General features: G+C 49.0%; 1 long non-coding RNA gene and 3 other non-coding genes across 6 annotated transcripts; all 4 read right to left on the bottom strand.

The window, feature by feature from the left end:
- Positions 1–4184: 4184 nt before the first annotated feature.
- LOC129544863 (U2 spliceosomal RNA) lies at positions 4185–4375 on the bottom strand. The gene has a single exon (XR_008683604.2). It is a non-coding gene; the product is annotated as a U2 spliceosomal RNA (small nuclear RNA).
- Positions 4208–11225, bottom strand: LOC129537776 (uncharacterized). Of its 3 annotated transcripts, XR_016035543.1 has the most exons (7): positions 11087–11225; positions 10907–11000; positions 10415–10574; positions 7569–7706; positions 5700–5814; positions 5094–5146; positions 4208–4858 (listed from the first exon to the last, which is right to left on the bottom strand). It is a non-coding gene; the product is annotated as an uncharacterized LOC129537776 (long non-coding RNA). The 3 variants fall into 3 exon arrangements; XR_008682102.2 differs by lacking the exon at positions 7569–7706; XR_016035542.1 differs by lacking the exon at positions 7569–7706 and having other exon boundaries at positions 10437–10574.
- Positions 9974–10164, bottom strand: LOC129544877 (U2 spliceosomal RNA). Its single transcript, XR_008683618.2, has one exon. It is a non-coding gene; the product is annotated as a U2 spliceosomal RNA (small nuclear RNA).
- Positions 11226–16220: 4995 nt separating the features above from the next.
- Positions 16221–16411, bottom strand: LOC129544874 (U2 spliceosomal RNA). Its single transcript, XR_008683615.1, has one exon. It is a non-coding gene; the product is annotated as a U2 spliceosomal RNA (small nuclear RNA).
- Positions 16412–17739: the final 1328 nt, after the last annotated feature.

The raw sequence follows: 17739 nt of genomic DNA, 5'->3' as shown, positions 1-17739 counted from the left end.
GGAGATCTAATCTTCCACAATCTGGGTGGCATGGCCAGAAAAAGAAACTAACAAAAAACCTCAGAAGGAGGGAAAAGAACCTGTCCAACACCACGCCACTTTGCTTGGGAATTAGGCAGTGACAGACTCATCCACCAGGGGGCAGCATCTGCTCCTTTTCCACCCTGGCCTGGGCTCTGGGACTTGGTTTCGGATGCGTTGCCTCTGAGTGGGCCCCTGGCCCGAGACAAGGGTGTCTAAGCTCCCCCCACTCCGCGCCCAGTTTTTCTTTTCACATTCATTCTAAGTAGTAGGGTGTGTTTTCCCCATTTTATTCTTTCTTTTCTCGGCGTTGGCATCTTATTTCCCAAACCAGTTATGAAACCTGTGTCCTGTACAGTGGAAGAACAGAATTGTAACCCTGGACCACAGGGGAATTCCCTCTCCAATTTATTCTTGAGGGTGCAAAGCTGGAATTTGAAACATGTGTCTCTGTGATTCCCTGCTGGACGCTGCTCTTGGACCTCGTCTCGCCTCCCGTCCCTCCTCCTGCAGACTCCTCTCCTCCCTTCAGTGTGCTCTCAGACAGGTACTCGGTGGGGATGTGGTGGAGACAAGGATGTCCTCAGCTGATTCCCAGGTGAGCTCCACCCATCCTATACCCTCCCCTACTCCAGGCCTGGTTGTCCTGGGGAAAGCGACCTGGAATCATCTAAGCCCCTCATTACATGCGGAGGAAAGCAATGCTCCAAGGGGAGGAGGTGGTTTTTCCAAGCCAGTTCACTTGTCAGGACAAGACTCATGATGAGCCTAGGGTTCAGCCCACCAGGCCTTGAGGGGGGCCTCTCTCTCCAGGGTCATCCCTTCCATGGCCTCTGTTTTTCTCCTCTAAGAAATCCCTCTTCCCCTGTAAAGGCCTGAGGGTTCAGTATTACCCAGACCTTGCCTGGAAGTATAGGGTTTTTAGGTATCCCTCCCAACCCCCAAGGTGTCAGGGACCACACACCGGGAAACTCCCAGCTAAGGCTGGGTGCTTGGTTCCCACACTCAAGGAAAGTCTTGAGTACATTTAGTCAATCCATCATGTAGTCAAGAATCATGGAAGATTTCCCGATTGCCTACTGTGTGTCAGCACAGTGCTGGGCACTGCGGGGCTGTGTCTGTGAAGAACCTGCTTCTGGGCTTAGCACTTAGTCTGGTGGGGACACAGCTTTGAGGAAGAACCTGCACTCAGCAGCTGGAATCTGACCCAGGTCAGGGAGCCAATAGGAGGAAGCAGGTAGGTCCCAGCTAGTCTGTCCTTCTGTCTGGAATGCTTCCTTGCCTCCTGGCCACTTAAACTTGCCTCTGATGTCACCATTGGAAAAGCCTTCATGAGCAACCCCCTTCTCCATGTAAAGTAGCTCTCCCCCCGGTCACTATCCAGCACATTTCCTTGTTTATTTTCCTCGATGGCTTATGTCACTATCTGAAATGACCCTCTTGAGTCACTGTCTGCCTCTCCCTATTTCTTACTATAATGTCCACTCTATGACGGCAAGTCCTAATCCATTTTACCGAGGCCTTCAACCTGGCAGGCACTCCATCCATGAGTGCTCAAAGTAAGAACGTTTGAATGTCCTCTCTAGGGAATCCTCCAGTGCACTCTGTCCTGGGCTGTGATCTTCTGGACAGAAAGGTCTGCAGAAATGAGGCTGCCAGGAAACAAAATGACTCCATGGGCTCCAGGCCGGATGTGGCGATGGGGACTGGAGTTCCCATTTAAAGGATACTGGACTGGGCCCGGCCCCGGTGATGCCCTGATAAACTGGGTCCCTTCCTTCACCCCCACCTTGTCCCACCTCCTCCTTGCCATTTGTTTATCAACGCCTTTCCTGGCAAAGGCAAAGGATGAAGGATGGGGGAGAGACTGCCAGTTTCAGCTCTCTTATCTTTAATCAAGTGACAGGTTCCCTCTTGGGTGAGAGGCCCAGGAGATGTAAGAGAGGACCTAGGAAGTTTCAAAGAGTGTGGAGGAAACAATGTGTTCACAGCCCACTAATTTCTAGCTGGGTGACTTTCACAAGTTACTTAGCCTTTCTGTTCTTCAGTTTCTTCTTTTAGGGAAAATACACTTGGGTGAAGCCGAGAATGTAAATCATTCCTAGAGCTGAGAGTCTTCCCCTGGGGACACCAGCAAAGCCACACTGTTTCAGAGATCTGTTAGGTGTTGGGAGCAGTGCCTTGTCCACAGGATAGCAGAAATAATCCCATATGAAAAATAAACAAAAGTAGTAAATGATCTGGACACCTCCTTATTACAGTGGTTTGAAAGTTAAAGGAAAATTTACATATTGGTCCATGGATGTGACCCTCACAAGAAACAGGACTCCTAAGTAAACCGCCCCCACGGGGCAACAGAAAATCACACGCTGGTGAAACAAAACAGACACCTTCACGTGAGACAGGACCCAGCGCAGAAAGAGGAAGACACTGAAGGAGGCAGCGAGCCTGTGGTTCATACTTTCTCTTTTCCCTGAGAGGCGAGCACCGTTCCTGAAGGCGCCACAATACCAGGTCAATGTGTGGAGCGGACGGAGCAAGGTTCTAGTCCAACTCCCTGCTCCAAACATCCATTTACTAAAATGTCCTGGCATAGAGGACACTGTTTGGTGTTGTTTGGTGCTCAGTTGTTAAGTCCTGTCTGACTCTTTGCGACCCTGTGGCTTGCAGCACGCCAGAGTTCCCCGTCCTTCACTATCTCCTGGAGTTGTTCAAACTCATGTCCATTTATTCGGTGATGCCATCCAACCGTCTCATCCTCTGTCTTCCTTCTCCTTCTGCCTTCAATCTTTCCCAGCATCACGGTCTTTTCCAATGAATGGGTTCTTCCCATCAGGTGGCCTACTATTGAAGTTTCAGGTTCAGCATCAGTCCTTCCAAGGAGAATTCAGAGTTGATTTCCTTTAAGACGAACTGGTTTGATCTTGTTTTCCAAGGGACTTTCAGGAGTCTTCTCTTGCCCCACAGTTCCAAAACTTCAGTTCTCTGGCCTCTGGCATCTTTATAGTGCAGCTTTCACATCCATACATGACTACTGGAAAGAGCACAGCCTTAACTGTAGGGACCATTGCCCAACAGCAAAGTGATGTCTTTGCTTTGAACGCACTGTCTAGGTTTGTCATAGCTTTCCTGCCAAGACACAATCATCTTCTGATTTCCATGCTCTGTCACTGCTTCCACATTTTCCCCCTTCAATTAGCCATTGCAGTGATGGGACCAGATATCACGATCTTAGTGCTTTTAATATTGAGGTTTTTTAAAAATTAATTATTTAGTTTTGACTGCACTGGGTCTTCATTGATGCATGAGGCTTTTCTACTTTCGAGCGTGGCGGGGGGATGGCTACTCTCTAATTGTGGTTCATGGGCTCTAGAGTACAGGCTCAGTAGTTGTGTCAAAGGGGTTTAGTTGCCCCAGAGCATGTGGAATCTTCCTGGACTACGAATTGAACCAATCCCCTGCCGTTGGCAAGCGAATTCTTAATCACTGGGCCACCACGGAAGTCCAATATTGAGTTTTAAGCTGGCTTTTTCACTCGTTCTGGCTTATTCATGATTTGAACTTTGTGCTAACCTCAAAAGCCTACCTTGTGTATCCAAAAGACATGGAGGTCTTACTTTAGGCCCTCTTCTCTTGGGAACTCTAAGGAACAATACAACTCTGTCAGTGGCAGTGACCTCTCCTTGTCAGTCAGTCACCTGGATAAATGAAAGCCCGGTATCACCCACACACTTGAGTGGAAAGCCATCAATTTAACCTAGACTCCAAGTGGAATTGGGTGTTTCTCAGCCAGAACTGCTTGAAGACACAGGAGTAACTTTCGAGACCTCAATAGAAGGTGGGGGCATAGACACGGAAGATTCAAGCTAGTGCTCTGGTTTTATCTTGAAGATGGCATCAGGACAGACTGGAAATATCAAGTGCGAGCCTGGAAACCAGCTGGTTTTGTAGTTTGTATCAAGTGAGAAATGAGAGTGGAAAGACCCTCTTCCAAGACTTTAATCCAGAAAGAGGTATCTTTTCAGAGAAATACAGGTTTAAGCAGGTATCACAAATGTACCCCCACAAGCATTGTAGAAAAACTTAAGAAGCTAATTTCCTGATTTAGTTAAATGCAGAAAAGAGCTAGTTTCTGCCTTTGGGTACTCCGGTAAGTGTCCCCGAGGGGGTGCACCGTTCTTGGAGGTACTGCAATACCAGGTCGATGCGTGGAGTGGACGGAGCAAGCTCCTATTCCAACTCCCTGCTCCAAAAATCCATTTAATATATTGTCCTCGGATAGAGGACGTATCAGATATTAAACTGATAAGAACAGATACTACACTTGATCTTAGCCAAAAGGCCGAGAAGCGATGCTGGGCCACCGCCCGTCGCTGTCACCGTCCTGCTGGCCTGCATGTTACACTCAGTGTGACCGGGTCCCCCGCTCCCTCCAGGGCTCCCTTCCTTTGCCTCCTTGACCGTGCGATGGCGGCACTACACCCGACTCTCCAGCAGAAGTTGTGTTCTCCACATTGGAAAAGAGAAATCCCGCATCTGCCCTGGCTTTGCTGTTCTCCGGGGGAAGCGCCGGCTGGAATCTGCATGCCCCGCCCTCTGTCGCCAAGAAGGCGTGGCTCCGGCGGGACCGCAGCGCCCCGGGGACGGCCTCGGGGCTGCGGCAGGGGAGCCCTCCTCGGGGCTAGTGGAGAGGAGAGACCCGGCCGGAGGGGCTGCGGGGTGGGCGGCGAGCGGGACCCGTGCGGCGAGCTGTTGGCCGAGAGGTTTCCTGAAGACAAGGTCGCAAGACTGACTCGCCGGAAAGGCCCGGCCTGCAGTGTGGTCCACAGGCCTCCGCCTGCGGAGAGAGGGGCTCCGTAGGGTCGGGCGTCTGGAGGGGGCTTCCCTGCCCGGCGGAAGGCGGATGGCCCACGGTGGGGAAGGGAGGGGGGTGTGGATGCGGAGGGCGGGGCCGGGCCGCGGGAGGGGTTCACTCCAACCCCAGCGCCCTTGTCCTTTTGTGCTTCAACGAGCCAAACCGATCCCGGGCTTCCTACCGAAAGCTCCCTCCGCCTACACCCTCCTTTCCCTACCGTTCCTCCTCAGCTGTGGGCCTCGCTGGTGGCTCAGATTGTCAGGAACCCGCCTGCAAGAGAGGAATCACGGGCTCGATTACTGGGTCGGAAAGATGCCCTAGAGAGGAAATGGAAACCCATGACAGAATTCTTGCCTAGGAAATCCCATGGATGCAGGAGCCTGGCGGGTCACAAGGTCCGAAACAGTCGGACACAGGGACTAAATAACCGGCAACATTCTGTTGATCTGAGCCGTCACAGCCACTAACTACATGCAGCCAGGGAACTCTAGGCTGCTGGTTCCTTCCAATTCAGCCGTACTGAACGTGGAAAATATACATGGGATTTCAAAAGACTTAGTATTAAAAATTGTAAAAAGAAAATCTCTGTAGTGATGATATTAATTACATATCGAAATGAGATATTGGGTTTTGTTTGTGGGGATTTTGCAAGGGTTTGCCAGAACCCTGAAGAGGGATGGAACCCCTGCCTTTGTCATTGAAAGCATGGAGTTCTAACCACTGGACCACTAGAATTTGAGATATCTTGAGTAAAGAACATATTAAACTTAATTTCACTCACTTCTCTTTATTTTTTTATATGCCTAAGAATATTTAAATTTACCTGGGCAAGGGAATTCCTTGGTGGTCCAGTGGTTAGGCTTCAGTATTTTCAGTGCAGGAGCCCAGGTTCAATCCTTGATTGGAGAACTGGGATCCCAAAAGCCACACAGCATGGCCTAAGGGAAAAAAATTATGTTTGTGACATATATTTCTTGAAAGCACTGTTACAGATGGAAATGCCGAGAAGCTGAGAAACTTGCCTAATGTGAAAAGAAGTCAGGATTTGCATACAAGCATCCTGCTAACCAGGGGTCCTGATATTCTAACTGGGATGATAAGAATGCCTCTCTGATGCAGGTACTAGTGAATCTACCCGTGGAAATGAAAGCACAGGGGGATGTCTTGATGAGTACACCCTAGGGAAAGTTACTTCTTGCCTGTAAAATAGGCATTTGATTCCAATTTACAGTCTTGCAAACTATCTCTGCCTACTCACCCTGAGGATTCCTGTTTCATATCCCACTTTCCCTGGTCTTATGTTTCCGCTGGGCTGCCAAGTGGCTTTGACACCCATGATGCTCACATGGCATGGATGCACATGTAGATGTGGACACAGACACACAGAATGCAGGTATATTCACAAATATACAGCCGTTAGTGCTGTCTTGTCTTTCACCTTGATGGTAAATATTTTGTTTGCAGGTGTATTATTAGCACCTATGATAGTGCTCTGAAGGTACTTGACTCTTGATGAATAAGTGTTGAATGAATGGTTGAGGGTCCAATGAGACAGTGTATAACGTGCTTAGCTTGGGCCTGACAAATTCTTCAGATTTCTTGATCAGAAATTCTGGAAGGAGGCCCCAGCTCTGTTTTTTTTCAAATCCTCTACATGATAGTGGCAAATTCCCAAATTTGAGCATGCATCCATTCAAAGCTATGCCCCCTCCCAATGTGGGTCAAACAACATGGGTGACTTGACAGAAATCTATGAAATCAAGAAGCTGAATCAGGACCACTTCCCGGTGGTCCAGTGGTTAAGTATCCAGCCGCCTCCCAGTGCAGGGGACACAGTTTGATTCCTGGTCGGGACCTAAGATTCCCCCATGCTTCGAGGCAACTAAGTCTGAGTGCTCAGGAGCCTGTGTGCCATAACTAAGACCAGATCCAGACAGGTAAGTAAAGTCTTTTTTTTTAATCAAACCTATAAAGTCTCTGGGGATTGGCCCCCATTGTGAAAGCTCTGAAGAGTCCCTCAGCTCGGATAGCTGGCGGACAGCGAGTTCCCTGTGCAGCGTGAGCCTGGCTCTCTCCCCTCCACTCGCTTCTCTGTCTCTCTCTGGTGGGCTTGTTCTGCCCGCCTCACAGCTGTTGGCTGTTGCTCCCATGGCACTCTCACCCTCTTGGGGCTCTGGCTGCTGTTTCTTGCTGATCACCCAAGGCTCCTCCTGAGGCCAAGGTCTCCCCACGTGCTAGTGTCCTGTGCAGATGGAAGCTGGAATCTGTCACCATGTGGATCTGTCTCCTAAGACACCACAACCTGCTGCAACTGCCTCTTCATAACCTTCTCCACCCTCCAGCCTCCTCCCACCTCTGCCTTCCCAGCACCAGCTATTACGCCCTCAGTCAAAGCATAAGAAAGTCACTGAAATCAGATTTCCTGCTCAGAAAATGTTCATTTACATCTGATCTTACCTCCACAAAAATAACTTGAAAAGGGTGGCTTTTCCATTCCCAACCTCAAACTGTAGTGAGAGTCTTGTCTGAAAGGATGACTCCAGGGGAATTCCCTGGCAGTTCAGAGGCTAGAACTCCATGCTTTCACTGCCAAGGGCAAGGGCTCAATACCTGGTAGGGGATTTAATATCCCACAAACTGGGTGGCATGGCCAGAAAAAGAAACAAACAAAAAGACCCCAGAAGAAAGGAACCTGTCCAGCTTGACTCCTCCCCTTTTCTTCAGACTGAGGCAGTGACAGACTCATCCACCAGGGGCAGCATGTGCTCCTTTTCCGCCCTGGCCTGGACTCTGGGACTTGGTTTTGGATGCATTGCCTCTGAATGGGCCCCTGGAGGGAGAAAACGGTCTCTAAGAGCCCTTTCCACAGTTTTTCTTTTTTCTTTTTTCACACTCATTCTAATTATTAGGTTGTGTTTCCCCCATTTTATTTTATTTTATTTGGCCTTGGGATGTTAGATCCCCAACCAGGGATGTAACCTGTGCCCTGTGCTGTGGAAGAAGAGAATTGTAACCAGTGGACAGCCAGGGAATTCCCTCTTTGTTTTATTCTTGAGGAATCGTAGCTGGGATTTGCAATATGGGTCTTTGTGATTCCAGTCTGAAGCCGCTCCTCTCGCCTCCCATCCCTCCTCCCGCAGACTCCTTTCCTCCCTTCAGTTGTGCACTGAGGTACTCGGTGGGGATGCGTGGAGACAAGGATGCCCTCAGCTGCTTCCCAGGTGAGCCTCACCCATCCTGTACCCTCCCCTACTCCAAAACCTGAGCCGTCCTGTGGAAAGGGACCTGGAATCATCTAAGCCCCTCATTACATGCTGAGGAAACCAAGGCTCCCAGGGAGAGGTGGCTTTTCCAAGGCAGTTTACTTGACAGGACAGGACTCATTATGACTCTCAGTCCAGGGTTTAGCCCACCAGGCTTTGCGGGGTGGGCAGCCTCTCTCTCCAGTTCCATCCCTCCCATGGCCTCTGATTTTCTCCTCCAAGAACTCTCTCCTCCCCAGTAAAGTCCTGAGGGTTCAGTATTACCCAGACCTTGCCTAAAAGTGCAGGGTTTAATACGTATCCCTCCCAACTCCCAAGGTCTCAAGGACCAGAGACCAGGAAACTCCCAGCTAAGGCTGGGTGCTTGGTTCCGACACTCAAGGAACTCCTTGAATATATTTAGTCAATCCATCATGTAGTCATGAACCATGGAAGATTTTCTGATTGCCTATTGTGTGGCCAGCACAGTGCTGGGCATTGCAGAGTTGTGGTTGTGAAGAACCAGCTTCTGGGCTCTGTGCTTAGTCTTGTGGGGAGACAGCTCTGACGAGGAACATCAGTCAGCAACTGGAATCTGACCCAGGACAGGGAGCCAATGGGAGGAACTAGATAGGTCCCAGCTAGTCTGTTCTTCTGTCTGGAATTCTTCCTTGACTCTTGGCCAATTAATCTTGCCTCTGATGTCACCATTGGAGAGGCCTTCATGAGCACCCATCCCCCATGTAAAATAGCTCTCTCCCTAGTCACTCTCCAGCACATTTCCCTGTTCTCCTTCATGGCTTGTATCACTATCTGAAATGAGCCTCTTGAGTCATTGTGTGTCTCGCCCTCTTCTTTATAATGTCCATTTCATGAGGGCAGGCACTGAGACCTTCAACCTGACAGGCACTCCATCTGTGAATGCTTAAACTAAGAATGTTCAAATATTCTCTGTAACGTATCCTCCAATGCACTCTGTCCTGGGCTGTGATCTTGTGGACAGAAAGGGCTGCAGAGGTGAGGCTGCCAGGAAATAAGATGGTCACTAATGGAGGAAGTCTCCCTGGGCCCCAGGCTGGATTTGGAAGTGGAGACTGGACTTGGGTAGGCCCACAACCTGGTGTTGTCCTGACAAACTGGGCCCCTTCCTTCACCCCCACCTTGTCCCACCTCCTCCTTCCCATCTGTTCATCAACACGTTTCCTGGTGAAGGCAAAGGATGAAAGGTGGGGTGAGATTGCCAGTTTCAGTGCCCTTATCAGATAATCAAATGACAATTTCCTTCTTGGGTGTCAGGCCCAGGAAATGTAGATGTTTTCTGTTGTACAACGATTGTTCACAGCTCACTTCTGCTAATTTCTATCTGGGTGACTTTGGACAAGCTTCTTAACCTTTCTGTTCTTCAGTTTCTTCTTTGAGGAAAAGCACACTTGGAATTCCACTTGGGTGGAATCGTAAATTTAAAAAATTCCCAGAGCTGAGAGTCTTCTCCTGGGGACACCAGTAACCCTGAACTGTTTCAAAGTTCTGTTAGGTATTGAGAGCAGTGCCTTGTCACAGGATAGAAGAAATAATCCAGTACTAAAGACAAACAAAACTACTAAGGAAGCTGGAAACAGCCTTATTATAGTGCTTTGAAAGATAAAAGAGAAATTTAGCATAAAATTGGTACATGGATATACCCCTTACAAGAAATAGTACTCCTAAGTAAGCTGCCCAAACAAGAAAATAGAAAAACACACACTGGCACAACAAAACAGAAATCCCTGTATAGATCTGTACCCAGTAACAAAAAGACGAGGAAGACACTGAAAATGGTAACAAGTCTGTTATTCATACTTTCTCCTTTCCCTGAGAGGAGTGCACCATTCCTGGAAGTACTGAAAGACAAGGTCTGTCCGTGGAGTGAATAAAGCAAGCTCCTATTCCCACTCCCTGCTCCAAAAACCCACTTAATATATTGTCCTCGGATAGAGGGCATATCACATATTTAACTGGTAAGAACCGATGCTACACTTGATCCTAGCCAAGAGGTGGAGAAGCGATACCATACGCTCTGTCCTAGGTATCACCGTCCTCCCTTCAGCTCCAGTAAATGCAAGGCGAGCACCCCAACCCTCAGTGGACATTTCTGGCTTACTCTCCTATGTCTGCTCCAGAACTGTGAAACTGCACTTGTTATCAACAACATTCACATCCCTTTTTGCACCCCTGCCCATCTTTACACAGAGGAGGGCCCTGATTTACATGCCCCGCCCCGCCCCGCACCCCCCCCCCCCCGGGGCGCGACCACCACCTTCCGGCTCAGCCCTCGGCACCGTCCGTCCTCCTGGACCCCGCCGCTCTGCAGAAGCTGCTGTGGCGCTGGAGGTCGCTGCGCTCGCCGCACACTTTCCAGCTCCGGGGAAAACGCAGGGGTTTTGCAGTTGGCCGCCTCAGGGGGTCGATGGAGAGAGCTGCAGGACGAGACCAGCCGGGTTGCTCTCAAAGCAAATCCTGGGTCATCATGACTGTGCAATTGGGAGATTAGGGTTTGTCGGGGGCCGCCAGGAAGACAGAACCCAGAGCTTGAGGAGAGAGAATTACGAGGGCGGGGGAGGGGAGAGGCAGGGACTACCTTGACTGAGAACGGGTCTCCGTACCCCCCTTAACGGCTAGGCTCCTTAACTGAGACCCCGGGGACGCCCGGCGGGCGCACTTGTCTTTCCTCCATTCTCCGCTAAACCGCTAGAGAGCTACAGGGTCTGTGTCGGCCCTCCCCCTAACCGACTCTCTAGTTCAGTCGAACCTGAGGGGAAAGATCCCTGATCTCACGACAGCCACCTTCCAGGCACTGGCCTTCATTCTTTGCTGTGATCGAGCCCACTTGGGTCCTGGACACCCTAGAGAGGATTGACACTGTGATCATCTTCATTTCACATTTCACATTTCTCGTGATCAACAAGACCAGAGAAGCTGAGAAACTTACTCTGGGTCACTCAGCTAGAAGGCAGTTGACCTGTGGAGTTGATCACGGTGTTCCAAGATCTGCCGGGTTCTGAAGCACAGGTCGCGCTCACTGATGGAGTCCAGACCAGTGACTGCACTAGTTGTCTAGAACGTTCACATCCCTTTTTGCACCCCCGCCCATCCTTCCGCAGAGGAGGGTCCTAATTTGCATGTCCCGCCTCTCTCCGCCCCAGGGGCGTGGTCGGCCCTCCTAGCTCGGTCCTTGGCAGTGTCCTGGCCCCCGTCGCTCTGCAGAAACTGCTGTGGCGCTAGAGGTCGCTGCGCCCGCCGCACACTTTCCACGAGAAGAGGGGGAAAGCCACAAGAAGAGGGAAGCGACACTGGAGGACAGCAAGGTTGCTGGTGGCACACACATGGATTTCCTGGCGCCGGGCCCACAGCACCATGGTTTTGATAAGGGTGTGTGGCACCTGGGGTCAAGTGCTCACCTGAGCCTGCCTTGGCTTCTGGCTCTCTGATTCCCTGCCGGCTTGGGTTCTCCCTGTCTCCTGTGGGAAGGGAAGGGTGGGGGGAGTGATCTGTTTCACTCCTTAAGGAACCCTAATAACCTGATTAGCTCTAAGGTCCCCTCTGGACATGCCTGGTGGGAGTCAGCCCTCAACTAGCAAACATTAGGGATAAAGAGAGTTTTTGCCAGACACTCCTCTGAGCTGTCATCTCCCAGTGTGAATCTTGGTCCTAAGAAAACCCAACTTGGGCCCCGTTTTGAGCAATCTCCCTCCCTTCTGCCACCAGAGGTGCTCCTCCATGCCCCAACCTGGTTTTGCCTTCTAGCTTGCACCAGACCTGACGTGCCATATGTGTGCTTTGGCTGTGATTCTGCTGTCTGCCTCCCCTTCTACCCCCCACCCTAATGACTGGGAAGAGTCTCATTTGGACTGCTTTTTCCATCATTCTGTCACAATCATTAGGCTAGTGCCCAGCACCTACATCCACTGTGGAATGGACAAGTAGGTGGATAAGTATTAAACTAGATATTTTATCAGTCACACCTACCCAGCCCCTGACACGTGGTTATTATAATGGCTTCTTCAGGCTTCCCCAATTCATGATCTCTCTGCTTGGTTCCATGTTCCTCAGTGGTCATTTTATGGTTTCCCAGGTATTTGGGAATTGATTCTCAGACAGTTACATTTCTGCAAGGGAGTGTTTCACATTAAGGTGATTTACGTCACCTTCTAGTTCATGCATAGAACCCTTGGGAGCTTGGTTAACTTGAGTTAGTACCCCTTCCCCATCATTCCCTGTCAAAGTATTTGTTGCTCAGTTGTGTCTGACTCTGCAATCCCACTGCAGCCCGCCAGGCTCCTCTGTTCATGGGATTCTCCAGGCAAGAACACTAGAGTGGGTTCCCATGCCCTCCTCAAGGGGATCTTCCTGACTCAGGGAGGGATCAAACCTGGGTCTCCTGCATTGCAGGCAGGTTCTTTACCATCTGAACCACCAGGGGAAACCCCACCATGCCCTGTACTCTGCTCAGATAGAAATTCTACTGCTGGCCCCAGACCTCATCCAGATGCCATGTGCCTTCACTAAGGTATTATATCCTCAGAGTCCCTGATATCCTTGCCCTGAAGGAGTTAGGAATAACAGGTCAGGATGGGGCTCTAGGATGAGCCGGAGAGGTCTCAAGCATTTCCTGTTTCTGCAGCCTGGGGAACCAGGCACATTGTCACTCTTGCATTTTTGACAAACTCACAGGTTATAGATTATATCTCGTTGTTTAAATATGCATTTATCTCTTTATAGTTGTGTGAAAAATCATATTTATTGTAACTAATTTTAAAGACTTTATTGAAGGACAGCATACAAAAATGATGTTAATTTTAAGTGTAAAACTTGATTAAATTTCACAAAGTAAACACATATTTGTAACCATTACTCTGCTTAAGAAAAAGTATTACTATCTCTTAAGAAGATGTCCTTCTGTCCCTTTCTTGTCATGATTCTCTTCTGCCTCTAAACAATGATATTTGTTATCTTTCCCAAGAATTGTGATTTAAAAAATATTTTTATTTTTGGCTGTGCTGGGTCTTCATTGCTGTATGCGGTCTTTCTCTAGTTGTGCCAAGCGGAGGCTACTCTCTAGCTGTGGTGCATGCGACTGTCACCACAGTGGCTTCACTTGTTGCAGCACGGGCTCTAGAGGGCAGGCTCAGCAGTTGTAGTGTACAGGCTCAGTTGCCCTGTGGCATGTGGGATCTTCCAGGACCAGGGATTGAACCATTACCACATTCATTGCAAGGCAGATTCTTAACCACTGCACTACCAGGGAAGTCCCAGAACTGTGGGATTTTTTAGCCAAATTTTATTGAGTGGTTTGCTTTTTCTGATCACATTCTCAGGTCTCTTTGTAGAATACTGAGATTCACCCTACCTGTGATAGATTTGCAAATATTTTCTCCCAGTTTCTTTTTTTTTAATTGCGTAGATGTGAATTATATAAATGGATATAATATATAAATGTTTGTAAACGGTTGACTTTCGGAGTCTGAGTTATAGTATGAGTTAGGTCATCGGGGAAGGACTTAGAGTGAGGAATGCAGGAGGTTGACAGTAAACTGGGAAGGTTAATGCTTTGAACGATAAAAGGCAGGAAGCAGGAAAGAAGTCCTGAACCAAGTTGGCAGCTAGAGGAGTCCAGATTTCCACCTCACCCAACCCAACCCAAGAAATGACTGGGCCCTGTGACTCCATGGAGTTCAGGATTGAGGTCCCCAAGAAGTGTGGGGCCCATTGTGGCCTCCGTTGCCTCCAGAGTGGCCCACTGTTCATATGCCCACTGGGCCAGGCCGGGGATGGCCGGCTACAAATGGTGGTGGAGTTATTCTGTCTGTTGATTGTCCAGTGCCCTCCTCCTGCTCAATCCTGACAAACCACTTAGATTGCTGCTGCTGATGTGGGCCTGACCAAGTTTTCAGTCTTGGAGGCCTGCTATACAGTTTGTAACTCATGGGCTCTGTCCCATGGTAGACATCTATCTCTACAAATGCCTAGTAGTTTGCCAGAAGCTGCTTTTGGGAACATGGACAAGCCTCTGTTGCTGTGGGTGTCGTGTCCTGGCTCTAGAGCCCTAAGGCCCTGCACTGTGATCCCCACTTTAGCTTATCACCAAGTTCCTCACTTCCCTTCACTCACCTGCCCGTCTCTAAGATAATAGGGTCTGCCAGGTCCGCTGAGCCAAGTAGCGGGCTTGCCTCACCTCACTTGCTAGCTTTGCACCCCTTTCTAGCCCAGGCCCAGCTCCAAGCTGAACATCTTTTGGGTCACCTGGCCTATGAGCCCAGGCAGGACTTTTTGTGTAGAATGTGTTCAAAGTTTCCAGAACTCAGAGAGGCCCAACTAGACCCTGTGCTTTCTTCTCTGTGGTCACTGTTGAAAGAGGAAACAATTTACCTCGCCTTTGAGGAAGGCTGGGATGGATGAAGCACAAGCTGGAATCAAGATTGCTGGGAGAAATATCAATAACCTCAGATATGCAGATGACACCACACTTATGGCAGAAAGTGAACTAAAGAGCCTATTGATGAAAGTGAAAGAGGAGAGTGAAAAAGTTGGCTTCAAGCTCAACATTCAGAAAACAAAGATCATGGCATCTGGTCCCATCACTTCATGGCAAATATATGGGGAAACAGTGGCTGACTTTATTTTGGGGGGCTCCAAAATCACAGACGCTTACTCCTTGGAAGGAAAGTTATGACCAACCTGCTGCTGCGTCACTTCAGTCGTGTCCGACTCTGTGACTTCCCCATAGACAGAAGCCCACCAGGGTCCCCTGTCCCTGGGATTCTCCAGGCAAGAACACTGGAGTGGGTTGCCATTTCCTTCTCCAATGTGTGAAAGTGAAAAGTGAAAGTGAAGTCGCTCAGTCCTGTCCGACCCTTAGCGACCCCACAGACTGCATCCTACCAGGCTCCTCCATCCATGGGATTTTCTAGGTAAGAGTACTGGAGTGGCTTGCCATTGCCTTCTCCAAGGTTGGTCTTGCCATTGACCAACCTAGACAACGTATTAAAAAGCAGAGACATTACTTTGTCAACAAAGGTCCGTCTAGCCAAGGCTATGGTTTTTCCAGCAGTCATGTATGAATGCAAGAGTTGGACTATAAAGAAAGCTGAGCGCCGAAGAATTGATGCTTTTGAACTGTGGTGCTGGAGAAGACTCTTGAGAGTCCCTTGGACTGTAAGGAGATCCAACCAGTCCATTCTAAAGGAGATCAGTCCTGGGTGTTCATTGGAAGGACTGATGCTGAAACTCCAATACTTTGGCTACCTGATGTGAAGAGCTGACTCAGAAAAGACCCTGATGCTGGGAGGGATTGAAGGCAGGAGAAGGGGACGAGAGGATGAGATGGTTGGATGGCATCTCCAACTCAAAGGACATGAGTTTGGGTGAACTCCAGGAGTTGGTGATGGACAGGGAGGCCTGGTGTGCTGCGCTTCATGGGGTCGCAGAGTTGGACACGACTGAACTAGCAGTGCTGAAGCTGGTACTCCACAATAGAAACCCCGAAACATTGCAGCCTTTCTTATTCTACTGCAGTGTCACTTCTCTTCTAAGTTCACTGTGCTTTGTCAGATTTCTGGTGTGCCAGCACCTTCTGATGTTTTTTTTTTTTTTAAGAGTTCATACCTTGGAAAACACAAATCAATATGATATGTTACACTGCAGCCTCGACAATAAAAAATTACTAAAGTAGAGTAACTGTTAGTTCATATTTCAACCTTCTTAAATAAAAAATAAAATAAAACCCAACACTCATGTTAGTTCTCCATTACAAACTATGTTTTTTTGAAGTATGATGAAACCTGAAACAGCTATACACAACACTATTTACAAAAACGTGATTTTAACAGTATGGGTTTAGCTCCAAAGTTATTTACGTACTAAAAAAGTGAAGCCACTCAGTCGAGTCAGACTTTTTGCAACCCCATGGACTGTAGTCTACCAGGTTTCTAAACCCATGGGATTTTCTACGCAAGAACACTGAAGTAGACTGTTATTTCCTTCTTCAAGGAAAGTACTAAGCAGTACAAAATATTAGAAATAGACCTGTTTAAACCTAATTTTTATTACCAAAAGGTAGTCCCGCGAGGGGGTGCACCATTCCTGGAAGTACTGCAATACCAGGTCGATGCGTGGAGTGGACGGAGCAAGCTCCTATTCCAACTCCCTGCTCCAAAAATCCATTTAATATATTGTCCTCGGATAGAGGACGTATCAGATATTAAACTGATAAGAACAGATACTACACTTGATCTTAGCCAAAAGGCCGAGAAGCGATGCAGGGCCACCGCCCGTCTCTGTCACCGTCCTGCTGGCGTGCATATTGCACTCAGTGTGACCGGGTCCCCGCTCACTCCAGGGCTCCCTTCCTTTGCTTCGTGGACACTACTGTGAATGGTACTGTATTGGACTCTCGTGCAGATTTTTTATTCTGTACATTGTAGGAGAGAATTTATATACCTGTTGTAACTTTGTCATTCCCTGACGGAGGCGCCATTTCTAATTTGCATGCCCCGCCCTTTCCGCGAGGGTGGGTGTAGCCTGGAGGGTCGACAGCCGGAGTCTCCGCACGGTTTCTGCGCGCATGAGCGGAAGCTGGGCTGGGGCGGAGCTCATCCTTGGCGCTGGCACTTGCGGAAAGGCAGGATTTGGAGATGGGGTTGGGCGAACCGAGGAGGGGCTCTGTGAAATTGACCAGCCGACTGGTCCGAGTACGAAAAAAGTCATCTGGTCTTCATGTGAAAACAATAGGGTCCCACGATTGGCTCTATCCAGCCATAACCCACTCGGAGGCTGGAAGTCTGGGAGTGTCTGTCTACTGTCGCCTGCCAGGGGCTATCGAGAGAACTCGAGACCCTAGATCTGGCCCTCTGAGTACTGCTGCCCTGTTGTCAGAACCCCCGCCCTGCCCCTGCTGCAGGCTCTTAGGGCAAACCCCTTAACCTCCAGAGCTCTAATTCCCCAGCTGAGAGGGAAACCTTAAAGCCTATCTTGTGGGGTTGTTGTTGTTCAATCGCTCAGTCATGTCCAACTCTTTGCGACCCCAGGGACTGCAGCACGCCAGGCTTCCCTGGCCTTCACCATCTCCCGGAGCTTGCCCAGATGCATGTCCATTGAGTCGGTGATGCCATCCAACCATCTCATCTTATGTCCTCACCTTCTTCTGCCTTCACTGTTTCTCAGCATCGCGTTCTTTTCTAATGAGTTGGCTCCTTACATCAGGTGGCCAAAGTATCGGAGCTTCAGTATCAGTCTTTCCAATGAATATTCAGGATTGATTTCCTTTAGTACTGACTGGTTTTGATCTCTTTGCAGTCCAAAAGACTCCCAAGAGTCTTCTCCAACACGACAGTACAAAAGCATCAATTCTTTGGCACTCAGCCATCTTTATGGTCTAATTTGCACATCCATACATGACTACTGGAAAAATCATAGCTTTGACTAGAGGGACCTTTGTTGGCAAAGTAATGTCTCTGCTTTTTAATACACTGTCTAGGTTTGTCATAGCTTTTCTTCCAAGGAGAAAGTGTCTTTTAATTTCATGGCTGCAGTCACCATCTGCAGTGGTTTTGGAGCCCAAGAAAAGTCTGTCACTCTTTCCATTGT

The sequence above is a fragment of the Moschus berezovskii genome, chromosome 20, assembly GCF_049115385.1.
Source record: "Moschus berezovskii isolate FMDL1 chromosome 20, NW_MosBer_1.0, whole genome shotgun sequence".
NCBI lineage: Eukaryota > Metazoa > Chordata > Mammalia > Artiodactyla > Moschidae > Moschus > Moschus berezovskii.
Note: the sequence above shows the minus strand (reverse complement) of the source record. Positions and strands in the feature narration are given on the sequence as shown.